Source organism: Petaurus breviceps, unplaced genomic scaffold, assembly GCF_028583685.1.
Source record: "Petaurus breviceps papuanus isolate PSGF00001 unplaced genomic scaffold, PetGlider_PUasm1.0 80, whole genome shotgun sequence".
NCBI lineage: Eukaryota > Metazoa > Chordata > Mammalia > Diprotodontia > Petauridae > Petaurus > Petaurus breviceps.
This window is the reverse complement of record NW_027186540.1, coordinates 13148653-13162701: the sequence shown is the minus strand read 5'-3', so window position 1 is coordinate 13162701 and position 14049 is coordinate 13148653. Positions and strand designations below refer to the sequence as shown.

General features: G+C 35.4%; 1 protein-coding gene across 1 annotated transcript in view; it reads right to left on the bottom strand.

The window, feature by feature from the left end:
* Window positions 1-14049, bottom strand: part of LOC138176022 (protein piccolo-like) — a 591004-nt gene that overhangs the window by 552369 nt on the left and 24586 nt on the right. The window lies entirely within an intron of this gene.

The following is a 14049-nucleotide window of genomic DNA, read 5'->3' as shown; positions in this document are numbered from 1 at the left end:
ATAAATATTCACATTAAGGAGTTGTTCCTTAAGGACAGAGGCTATGTCTTATTCATCTTTGCATGCCACTAAATGCCTAGACCTTAACTTGTGCTCAATAAATATTTGTAGAATAAACAAACAGCTCCCAAATGAATCAAAACATTGAATACAACCAAAAAAGGTTAATGGAATTAAAAACTGGAGATGTGTAAAATGTGAAACAACTAAGCTTCTGAAGGAAAGGAGAGACTGAAGACTAATATTACAATGCATTTCCTTCTCAGCATTTTATACACACACACACACACACACACACACACACACACACATACACATATATATGTATGTACACTCTTTGCTTTAATTAGTATAAAATTTGCCCTTTTGTTCTAACCAGATCTGATTTAGGCAGAAATCAGGACACATAAAAAAGTGTGTTAATAATTCCTTACATTAACCTACAGACAATGCATACAAGAGATTTCTCCAATGATATCCAGTGCAGAGTTCTAAGTCCTGAATAAAGCTCTTCCAAAAGATGCATATACTTTACTCAGTGCAATATTTTAGAAGAATCTTGACATCAGAAAATCTGGATTTGAACGTTCTCTCCTCCCTTACCAGCTGTGTGACCTTAAACAAATCACTACCTTTCTCCACGTCTATTTCTTCCCTTATAAAATGAAAGTGAGGCCGGCAGGGATTGATTAGATGACCTCTAATGTCCCTTCCAGCTCCAAATCATACAACTTTATGACTCCTCAAATTAAAACACAAGTTGCCTTCAAATCATATGACCTATCATGGTAGATTTAGAGACTGAAATTTACCTGTTCAGATGACAGGAAAGAAGTGTCATTCATCCATTTGATCTATCTATAGCTCTTCTATAGAAAGATATTACATGCTAACCTCCCAAATCATTATCAATACAATGTGACCATGCTTTGTAAAATTGTTTCTTACAAAAAGAACTTAAGTAAAAAGCTTATATGTGCAAGTAAGGTGGATTTTAGTGTGTATAAAGTGTATTTTTACTATTATTTTTCAGAATTCCACTTGCCAGGATGCATAGCCATAACAATCTCGTTCCCAGGTATTATATATTTGTTCCCACAGTTATGGTTCAAAACATCTCCACCATGCTTACACAGTATTGTATAAAGATAAATAATATAAATATCTACTGCAAAAGCACAGTGAGATACAGGGATAGGGTGATGTAAACTTGTGAGACTATTTCTGGCAATATGCCTTCTTTGTCTGTTGCCCCTATAAAACAGGTGGGAATTGGTCAGAATGGGGAACCTTACAGCTGAATGTACAAATGTTGTGTCTGCCTCAACTGGACCCCATTGAGGTTTAAGGGGAACCTTAGAGTTGAATGCACAAGCTGGAATGCTGTGTGCCTTGACTGGCCCCCAGTCAAGGCTTGGGGGAAATCTCTTTTTGCCTCAACTGGCCTACTTTGAGGCTTGAGGGGATTTGGGGGATGCACAAGTTGTGCCTGTCTTGATTGACCCCATCAAGTCATAGGGGTAGTTGCCTTGCCTTCTAGGGTGATTAGAGAATTCTGATGGAGTTTGTCCTTCCATTATCAGCAATCCTCTTCTGAGAAAACTAGACTAGAACAAAGTAAGATTATTAGCCCCTTCTTAGTATCTTTCCTGTCTGATCAGATCAAGAGTGAACCTTTTTTGTTAGCAGCCCTCCTATGCGCTATGTTTATTTATTTTACAATCTCAAAGCAGACAAAAATACCTATGTGATATTCTAACTGGAATGAAATAACATTTATTTTGAAAAAAATATACCCTGTTGACAGTTGTGTACCACAGAAGAGGATTGGACCATACTCAGATAATATATGGAATGCATATGAAGAAACCTATCTCATGGGTATATTTCTAAATTTTTAAAAGTGTGCCTCATGACCAAATGCTTTTAAAACTAAACTCTTCTGTCAAGGGCGATTTTTCATTCTCATCAATATTAAACCTCTGAAATCTCAAAGCAGATTAAATTGTTTTCTAAAGGCACCAATTACACGGGAGCAGACAGCCCAAGAAGAAATCATTCAATAACCTATGTTATATCGAATGGTCTGTGAAAACACTTCAGCACATGCCTTTCTCTCCCCAATTCCAATTTCAAGCCCAACTTTTCTTTTGTCTCCTCATAAGCCCCTTCCTTCCCAAATCTGATTTCAACTCTTACAATCTCCTACTCACCTCCTGGTCCAAGGAAAGGAAAAAAAAGAGAAGGGAATGGAAGGGAAGGAAGAAAGTAAATTAAAATTAAGAATGAATTCAGGGATGGCTAGGTGGCACAGTGATTACAGCACTGGCCCTGGATTCAGGAGATCCTGAGTTCAAATCCAACCTCAGACACTCAGACACTAGCTGAGTGACTTTGGGCAAGTCACTTAACCCCAATTGCCCTCCAAAAAGCAAAAAAAAAAACAAAACAAAACAAAAAGAATTAATTCAAAGGATTTGGATACTAGTTAGGAACATAAAGATTATATAGTGAAGCTCACTCATTTCCTAGATATAGAAACTAATGTCTTTAGAGGTTAAATGATTTGCCCACAATTACAGGTGGTTGATTTTAGACTTGAAACTTCATTCCTCTGACTCTAAATAAGTGCTCTTTCTATTACATTGCTATAATCCTTGTAAATTTATAAATTATATATAAATTTATATCATAACTTTCAATTTTTAAAAATGTTTATTAAACACGTGTCTAGAGTTGTGCTAACCATTTTAGATTAACTACTTCTTGGGGGCATTTCCTTATTAGTTCCTTCTATTCACTTTATCAAGTACTATATACAAATGACATTCTCAAACCACACTTTAATAATCTGTCTATGTTAACTATGCCCAAAGGGCTATAAAACGTGTATACCCTTAGACCCAGCAATACTACTTCATGGGCTATATGCCAAAGAGATCATAAAAATGGAGAATGGACCCATATTTATAAAAAATTATTTATATACCACTCTTTCTGTGGTGGTCAAGAACTGGAAATTGAGGGGATGTCCATCAATTGGGGAATGGCAGAACAAGTTGTTGTATATAAACATAATGGAATACTATAGTGATATGAGAAATGATGAACAGGTGGACATCAGAAAAACCTGGAAAGACAAATATGAACTGATGCTGAAGTGAAGTTAGCAGAACCAGAAGAACATTGTACACAATAACAGACATATTGTGTGATGACCTTCTTTTGATACAGCAATGCAAGAACCTAGAACAACTCCAAGAGGCTCATGATGGAAAATACCATCCATATCCAAACAAAAAAGATGTAGTCTGAATGCAGATCAAAGCATACTATTTGCTCTCTTTTTGTTTTGTTTTGCTTTTCCTTTCTTGTGGTTCCTCCCATATGTTCTAATTCTTCTATACAACATGATTAATGTGAAAATGTTTAGTAAGAATGTAAGAATGTAGAGCCTATCTTAGATTGTACATCATCTTGCAGAAAGGGGAGGGGATGGAGGCATAGAAAATTTAAAACTTATGGAAGTGAATGTTGAAAACTAAAAATAAGTTATTTGTTAAAAATAAAAAAAAATAATTTGTCCATGTTTTTCTCTTTCTTCTAAGATTCTATTTGCTAACAAATAGATTTCATGCATTTATTATATATATATATATATATATATTTATATATATATATATATCAAAAAAACCTCAAAGGATTTGCTTTCAATTTTAACATCCAAATGTCATAAACTGCCTGATTTATATATACATAAATATACATAATATGTATTATATATTATATATAATATACACATTATACATATACATAAAATGTACATTCTATTTTTGTCTTTGAATTCTTGTAGGCTATCGGTAGATGAGAAAAACATCATCATACCTAATAGTATATGCTCTGTCTCACCCCAATACTTGAGACTTTATTATCTATTTTTTCAGGCTCTGTCTCCCTAATATCACCAAAGCTCAAAGAGTAATAGTCATTCTTGAGCTAATCCCAGTACTGATCAGTACAGGAGTTCTGACCTATTCTACTTCCTGCCTATATCAATTCTCCCCTCCTTAGGCATCCTAGTAGCTACCAGTATCAAGAGCTCACAACATTCATGCCAGATATGGTATGAATACTTAATAAACTTTAGCCCTTCTGCAGCTTGGAATTCCTAAATTCAAGTAATCTATCAGACTCAGTCTCTCCAATAGAGTGGATTAGATTCTTATACTACCTTATCTGCTACATGAGATTTTTAATAAGTATATACATTTATATTATATTCTCTCTGTGTGTCTCTCTGTCTGTCTGTCTCTGTTTCTCTGTCTCTCTGTCTCTCTCTGTGTCTGTCTCTGTCTCAGTCTCACTGTCTCTGTCTGTCTCTTTCTGTCTCTCTCTCTGTCTCTCTGTCTCCCTCTGTCCGTCTCTCTCTCTCTGTGTTTCTCTCTCTGTGTGTGTCTCTCTCTCTCTCTGTCTCTGTCTCTCTGTCTCTGTCTCTCTCTGTCTCTCTGTCTCTGTCTCTCTGTCTCTCTTTTTCTCTCTCTCTGTCTCTCTCCCACTCTCTCTCTTTTCTGGGTGTTGGTACTAGAAATGGTGAATGGATATTGACCCCCTAGTCTTTTCACTGGTAGCTAATACACAAAACTCTTTCTCTTCCTTCCTCCTGGTCAACCTGTAGACTTTTTTAAGCAATTGGGGTTAAGTAACTTGCTCAAGGTTACATGGCCAGTTATTATTTTTGTGTGGGTGCAGAGTATCTGAGACTGGAACTGATCCCAGGTCTCCCGACTCTGGGGCTGGTGCTCTTACTCACTGAGCCACCTGGCCGCCCCCAACCTGTAGACTCTTGAAGTTTCACCCAACAGTCTTTCATTCTTGAGTTTCTACAAATGAAATACATCACAACCCCAGGTTCCTTGACACTCTTGAAATACAAGTTAAAGTCATCTTTCAGCTTCTATCACAATATGAAAAGCTTGCCTTCCTCTAGAGATTTTGGAGAAATCCTTCTTTCTAATTTAATCTAATTCCACTGGCCAAATACTTTAAAATGAAAAGTATTTTTATGCCATATATTTTATTTTCCTCAGAGTTTTGATGGTTTTTCTTTTTTACTGAAAATACTGGTATTTCCATTTCATTCTAACACAATAAAGAGAAAACCTTCAATTTTAAGGATTTTGTTTACCTATATGTTGAGAGAGACAGAGAGGATTTCTATAACCAGCTCCACATTTAGTCTACTGGATCCCATACCACTTAAAATAAATGTTATGTTCCTTGGCAATGTCCCTATGAATTTTAATCTAATTAATTGAAGATGTTTAAGTGGAATAGTGGAAAGAACACTGATCATGATTTCAGGAAATCTGGATTCAAACCTAACCTCTAAAAATTAGCATTTGGATAATTCTGGACAATAATTTAACCCTCCTGAGCCTCAGTTTTCCTCATCTGTTAAATGCAGTGATGGGACTAGATGGCCTCTGAAATCCCTTCTACCTCTAGATTTTTGATCCTTGGAATATTCTGTTGTTAACATTGACCTAATTCTGCTCTAGGTTGTACCATAGAATATCCTTATTAACATTAATCTGGGCCAGTTGATGAGAAGATCTATCAGTCCTTTGAATGTCAGTTTCCCTTTGGATCAAATAAATGTTTGTGACGAACCATTCTGGGGCCACACTTACATGTACGGTATCATCATATTCCTGAAGAATGAGAGAGAGGAAGCAGCATGTCTGCAAGGTACATTGAAATCAGCAAATACAAATAAAAGGTTGTAATGAATATTAATATTACCAGCAATGCTTCTAGAGGAATAAAGTTATTATTATTTAATACCAAGGTTTACTATTTGCTTCCAAGTTGTGAATATTCTTTCTATTGAAATATTTAGGAAAGCAGTAGCATGTAAACCATACTCTCAGACTATATTTTGAATGGCCTTTTTATATAATGCCATGAAAAATAGTTAAGACAGATGCCTCAAAGTACTTATTCATATGCTAGAGTTAAAATGACATAGAAAGTTGGTATATTTCCCTTAAAATAATAAGTTTTTATTTTGATTGATTATAAGATATTTAAATATGTTTAATTCCTCTGAGACAATTCTAATTAGATTGAGAGCATATTTAGCCATTCATTAAATGTTTGTTGAGTACCTATTTTGTGGATGATACTATGCTAAACATTGAAGGAATTTCATATTAGTATAAGAAATGATCCTTGCCCTCCAGGGACTGTAATCCAATTATAACTGCTCCAAACATACTTGTGTAGGTAGTTAGGCCCAGCTGCTGTGTCTCCTAGGACAGGAGCAGTTCCAATGGACCCAGGTCCTTTCAAACCAGCTCGAGACTATTTTTTCATCGTGATTCACATCATGGGTGCTCCTTTAGAAGGATGTGATTTTTGTTATGTTCCAAGTAACTGCCTGTATACAGGCATTTTGGGGGAAGGATGGAAGAAAATAACCAATCCGTTTTTCCTCTCCTTCATCCACTCTGTTCTTACTCAGAAGTCTCCAACAATTTGAATTCAGTAGAGGCTCAGAGGATGCTGAGCTATGTTCCAAGGAGATAAAAGAAGTTGATATGTCACACCTGCAAGATTGCATACCCTGATCTAGGGATGATAATTAATATACTGTTCAACAAACCCAAAATGCCAAGGTGGTACGTATTTATGGCAAACTATGTGACACATTTTAAAAAGAATACAAAAAGGCTCCATTGAGCAATGACATATAAGTTTTACAACTTTCCAATGCAGAAGAATTTCACATTTTGCATAGAGTGCACACATACCCCTATAGGGCCTATATCTTTGAAGCAAAGCATCTTGTGGCAAGGTAATACCCAAATACACTTTGTTTTAGTTAAGGGTAACTATTAATTTGCTCCTTTTTTTACTATTCTATGGTCCGATCAAGCTAGTCTCTTAACATGTGTCAACTCTCCATGATTTGGCACAGCACAGTCTGTCCCTCACATCTGGAATGCACTCTATCTCTTATAGAGACTCAAGAATCCCTAGTTTCCTTTAAAGCTCAGTCACCTCCTACATGAGGTCTTTCCTGATACTCCAGTTAAATCCCTTACCTCTGAAATTAATTTGTATTTATTTTGTGCTTGCATTGTCTCTGCCATAGATGTTTGTTGTAAGTAGAGACCATTTCATTTTCCCCTTCTATATCCCCAGTTTGAAGCATAATTCCTGGCAGACAGTAGGGAAAGGCTTAATAAAATGCTTGTACATTGATTCATTTTGTGTCAAATTATTGATCTAATCAGGCAATGATCATATGAATTTATCTTAGTAATGTCTGAGACACCCATATTTATAAACTGGGTGCTTTATATTATGGAGCTTGCTCCATATGGTACCATACAACATCAAATCCTCCCCCCAAAAAATGTTTTCTCCATTTCAGAGAATCAGAGGGCAGAGAGGTTAAAACCATACTTAATATGTTTGTGAAAAATGTTCTGTTTTGTCTTGGTTTTTGCCTTTCAAAGTCAGACAAGGATTATCTGACTCTCTCTTTGGAATGTATTTCATTGTTTCCAAAAGCTCTTCACTTAGAAACTAAAACCATTGCAGAGTTCATTTCTTTTCAAAAGTCATTTTGTTCAAGTTATAAAAGGTTTTTCCTTTTTTTGTGTTTGCTTATTATAAAAAAAAAAAAAAACTTAGGTTCCTTGGAAAGGTACCTAATATATTTTGAAGTTATTTTAAAGAAAGGAAAGTTCCTCAAAGGTTAGGCTGAAAAGCCAATCTATTTATACTCAACCTATTCCATTTCTTCAGTAACCCCTTTAAGAGAAAAGTATCCCACAATACGTTTCATCTTTGGAGCTTAAAGTGTTTTAAAAGCCCCATCCGGTTGTAAACTTTATTATCCCCATTTTACAGATGGCCAAACTAAAGTGCAAATACATAAAATGACTCATGTCATTATGTGTCTTTCATCACATTTCTTGTCCAAGTTCATCATCTGGTGCTTTCCCCCCTTCCAGAAAACTTCAAAGATATCTCACCTTACCCCATGACAACCTCTTGGGTTCTTTCTGTTTGGATTTTCCACGGCTGCCCTACCTAGTATTTTGAAAACTATGAAATCTTACTACCCTTATTTTACTTGCATATGTTGCTATGATACTACAAGCACTTTTATTTTCAAATTTGAGCCTCATCACCCTTTGATGTAAGAAATTATTACTTTGTTTATTTTGTAAATGAGGAAAATGAAACTCAAAGAAGTAACTTAACCAAAGATCACACAATTTGATGGAAGTAATAAGATTAAAATCTAGGAATTCTGACTCAACTCACTTTATTTTTCGTTTTTTATACCAAGAAAAATATTTTACTTTTTTTTGGAGGGCGGAGGGCAGGGCAATTGAAGGTTAAGTGACTTGCCCAAGGTCACACAGCTAGTAAGTGTTAAGTGTCTGAGGCCGCATTTGAACTCAGTCTTCCTGACTCCATGGCCAGTGCTCTATTTACTGTGACACCTAGCTGCCCCATCAGGAAAATACTGTGAAAAATAAAATGATATATCCATATAAAGGCTTAGCAGTGCTACCAATTCTCAAAACCAAGAAATAATTTTCTTCTAGAAATGTAAAGTCAACAGAGACTGATCAAATCAATCTAATCAGTGAAACTGAACAGCTAGGTAACATAATGGCTAGAGCACTGAATTTAGCATAAGGAAGATCTGACTTATAAATATCCCTCAATCACTTAATACCCATGTGAGCACAGGCATGTAATTTTGCTATCCTCAGTCTCAGTATCTTCATCTATAAAATAATAATAATAATAGTACCTACCTCAAAAGGTTGTTGTGAACATCAAGTGAGATAAAAAAATGCAAAATGTTTTGTGAAATTTTAAGCTTTATATAAATGCTATTTTTAGCAGTTCATAGCTAAAATAAAAAGGTACATTACTCAATCCTTATCATTTTCCTAGTATTATTTATGCTTGTTATTTAAAATTTAATAGAAAAAAATGCAATATGGTTTAGTAACCTCAGAGTCAGGAAGGCCTAGGTTAAAAAAGGTCTTGCTTCTGACATATCTAGGTTATGTGACTCAGGATAATATAACCTTTTAGTGCCCCAGGCAACTCTCTATTAAGTCTTTAAGTTGAATAACTATTGCAGAACTGCATTGGTGAACCAAGTTTTATGTCTGCACTGCAAACACACACACACAAATAAATGCATGTGTACATACATGCATGCACATAAAACCACAGGGAAGTAGAAATTATTACAGTAGATAGAGAGATCAAAGTTTTAAGTGAGGAAGACTTTTTTTTTCCAAATCCTGCCTCTGACATTCACTGGCCTGTGATCTCTGAGCAGGTCATTGAAACTTTGGGGTCTCTAAGCAACACTATAAATTTCCAGGGACTTGTAGATATTCATTAGTAGATAGAGTTGCCTCTCTGGGAATTTCATGCACTAATGAATTGGCCTGGATAAATCAAAACAAGAGACATTGTGCAATTAAATAAAAAGGGAGAGAAGTAAAAATAGAGATACAAGAAACCATTCTTCCCAATAAAATGATTTTAAATTCTACAGGCTTTAATCTATGTTGTCCAGAGACAGTTGGTGGCACAGTGGATAGAGCACTGGGCCAAGAGTCAGGAAAACCTGGGTTTAAATTCAGTCTCAGACACTAGCTATATGACTTTGGGTTAGTCATTATGCCTCCATTTGTTTCAACTCCTTCAACTGAAAAATGGGATGTTGTGAGGATCAAATGAGATAATATTTGTAAAATGTACCTTGCAGATGGCAGAGGCTATCAAAATGCTTGTTTCCTTCCCTTCCTATCACAAGAGAACCTGTATTACTTAAATTAGCTATCTATTAGTCCAGTGTGTCAATATTGTCACTGATCACTCAGAACATGTTATCTAATTTCTCTAAAATGTTTGGACCATAGAAAACATTACTTACTGTAAATCTCTCTTCTAGTGGTACCACTTCAGTTTAGTGCAGGGGTGGCCTAGAGGCTAAGAGTGGCCTTCTAGGTTTAGGTGCAACCTTTTGACTGAATCCAAGTTTTACGGAACAAATCCTTTTATTAGGGGGATTTGTTCCATGAAGTTTGGATTCATTCAAAGGGCCACACTTGAAGATCTAGAGGGCCACATGTGGCCTTGAAACCACAGGTTCCTCACCCCTGGTTTAGTGGAAACCACTGGTCTAGAGTGATAAGAATAATATGTAAATCAGTCTTTTTGATTCTTTTTCCCAACTCTAGAAAACATTGTGAAGGTTTTTAAAGATCAATTGTAAACTTGTTTTCCTGACTGAATTTAATTTTAAATAACTCACAGATACACAGAACTTTACTGTTTGCAAAATGCCTTACATACATTGCTTCATATGATTTTAATAGCACCTTTGTAGGGTATTTTTATCCCCACTTTTCAACTAAGGAAACTAAGGCTCAAGGGGCTTAAGTTATTTGTACAGGGACATACAGTCATTAAGTGAGAGAAGTAGGGTTCAAAGTTCAAGTCCAGCACTCTATCCAACATTTGTTGCACTGTGTAAACATGCCCTAAGTCTTACTCTGAAAATGGGAGTAGGTGGGAGGAGAAATTAACAAGCTGTACTTCCTGGGAGGTCAAACATACAAAACAAAAAGCAGGAAGACAAGTATCTTATGTGTTCAATTTTCCATCCTATCATTAGGGACATAATGGGAAATAGATAAGATTCTACTTTTTTATCTTCAATTTATCTTCAATTAGTCTGAAAAGATAATAAATGGAATTTCATTTTTATTTTAAATGTTGATTTAGAAATAGAGGGATGATACAGTTTGAATATGTATTTTTAAGAAATGTAAAGTGAGAGAAGGAATAAACTCATAATTATATTGAGTTTTTCATCCCACAATGAATTTATCAAGTACAGATATATGCTTCCATAATATAATTTGTTCTTAACAATCATAATTAATTCATTATGACATATGCATGCCATATTAGTATATAGGATTAAAATGGTTTTTAGAAGTGGGCTATGTGAAAAGAAATATGAGAAATTTAGTTATGAAAAAAGTTGAGGTGTAATATATTTCTCAGACATTTAGGCATAGTACTAAGAAATAATTTACTTAGGATACAACTAATATGAAGGGAATGTGAAATGGATCTTGGCCAAGATAAAAAGTTAAAATATGAAAATTATGAATTTATCCAACCAAAATTCATTAAACACTTTGTATCTGAAAGGTTTTCTATAATAAATGACAAAGAATACATACATAGATAAAAAAAAAAGATGTAACATCTACTCTTAAAGGAGATTACAATTTAGTAGGGGAAAGAGGAGACTAGATTGATTTAAATAACAGAACTGAACAAAAAAATAATAAGTACACAAAAAGGAATTAACAAGGAATGAACAATGAATGAAGTTTCACAGGAGGAAAAGAAGATCATTTTCATTGGTTATCAGTGAATAACAATGAAGGAAGAAGCATTTAATCTGATCATTGGAGGGCAGAAAAAGGGAGAGAGTTCTAGGTATGGGGAAAGATTTGTTGAAAATCATGGATGATTAGTCGGATTATCCAGTGTATCAAAATGGTAGCTGGCTTGGGGTCGTGGTGAGGGTGGGATTGGGAAGCATTGATAGGGGATATGTTGCAGTGTGAGATCAAACTAGAAAGGTAGGTTCTATTGGAACCAGCAGGACCTTGTCAGCCCTAGATGGGTTATCAGGCTTAAAAAATAGGTAACTCTAACCCTTGAACAAAAGCTCCTGCTTGCTCCTTGGAATGGGCGCTGAACTCAATGAATTGTCTGCATTATTTTGAATTCGTTAAGCCAATTGACAGAATCTTTTGGTCTGATCCTGGATCTCCCTCTTACTACCTGTATGACATTGAACAAATAACTTAAAATGACTAGGCTTCATTTCCCCAACTATAAAATGAAAGAGGGAGGTGGACTAAAGAATGTCTAAAATATCTTCTAGCTCTAATTATATGCAATTATGATCCTAAGGTCCATATTTGATGCTTCATGCCTATATCCCATTTCTCCCCTTCCTAGGCAAAATCAATATTGACTCTTGGCAACTGAAACTCAGAGTCCCTTCATCACCACTTCAGATTGACTACCTTTAAAGACTTTAGCTCCAACTCTCCATGTCCATCCCAGTCACTGTTCAGTAGTATCAACAGGAACAAAGATAAGTTGGATCCAAAGTATTATTTCCTCTCATCCATGATTTAGCATCCCCCATCTCAGTGACTTTAACAGTATGCTACAGAAAATGGAAAGCAGATTTATTTTCATGGTCATCAGGGTACCAAATTTTCAAACAAAAAGCAAGTACCCACATAGATCATCATTAAAATGTATACAATTTGGGGTGGCCAGTTGACTCAGTGAGTAAGAGCACCAGCCCCAAAGTTGGGATAACCTGGGATCAAATCTGGGCTCAGATACTTAGCACCACATCCAGAAATAACTGGCCATGTAACCTTGAGCAAGTTACTTAACCCCAATTGCTTTAAAAAAAAAATGTATACAATTTGACCATTTTGTTTTGATGGGATCCCAAAGTTTAAAACAAAAGGACCTTGAAATATGGATGGATGTATGTGCATATATCTATATCTGGAGAGAGAGAAAGACACAGAGGGAGGGAGAGAGACAGAGAGAGAGACAGAGACAGAGACAGAGAGACAGAGAGACAGCGACAGAGAGAGAGACAGAGACACAGAGAGAGAGACAGAGACAGAGAGAGAGAGAGCAAAGTATAAGCATTTCAATGAGAGGGATGTAACACATAACAAATTGAACAGTCTAGAGCAGTAACCTCTAAGAGATCAAGTCTAACTTCTTCTTGTTATCTGAAACTGGCAAAATACTTGACACAAAACAAAGCAGAATGCCTTGACTGCAGACTCACAGCCTAGGCACAACAACCCTTGATCACTCCCTCAAATACTATATCCTCTCTTCGTGATTCCTGTACAATGGAAAAGCATCTCCTTCTAGAATCACAGGATGTCGGTTCAAATCTTGCCTATTTGCATGAATTTTGTTAAGTTATTCAACTTTCCTGAGCCTCAGTTTCCTCATCTGAAAAAAAAAAGGATATTGGCCTGCATGATCTCTGGAGTACAGTATAAAGAGAACTTAACTTGGGAATCATGAGACATGAGTTAGAAAGTAGTTCGATCATTGTGTGAACTTGGGCAAGTTAATTAACTTCTCTGGGGCCTCAGTTTATTTCTCTGTAAAAAGAAGGAGGAAGCTGACCAGATGATACCCAAGAACCCTTCTGACTCTAAATTTATGATTGAATGATTCTCTCTGCTTTAGATTATGATCTTATTATCCTGGAAGAGGGGGCAACTTTCCAAAATTTTTCAATAAATTTCTGCTTCCAATATTTAGTCCATGCTTTCATACAGAAACATTTTTCGAATCATTTTCAAACTCATAAAATACATCATTAGTAATTTGAATCACTAATTAAATTTGAGATATTAAAATTAAAAATTCAAAGATACCTCTTAAAACACTGCAATTAGTAAAAAAATGACCAAAAACAGCAACTGTCAATGTCAGTGGGATTGTGAAAGGACAGGCTTAGAGGACTTGTGAATTGGTTCAACCATTCTGAATACCAATTTGGAATTATGAAAGAGAAATGGCTAAATTTTCTACCCTCTCTGACTCAAACATCACTAATGGACATATAATACTCCAAGAAAATCAAAGAGAGAAACAAAGATCCAACATATGCCAAAATATCCATAGCTGCACATGTTTTGAAAACATAGAACTGTAAACAAGTGTTTCTATCTATCAGGGAACAACTGAAAAAATATGGAATATGAATATAATGAAATGTCATTTGGCAATAAAAAGTGACAAATATAAGAAATTCAGATAAATAAGGGGAGATTTGTATAAACTGCTGCTGGAATAATCAGAAAAAATGATAGATAGATAGATAGATAGATAGATAGATAGATAGATAGATAG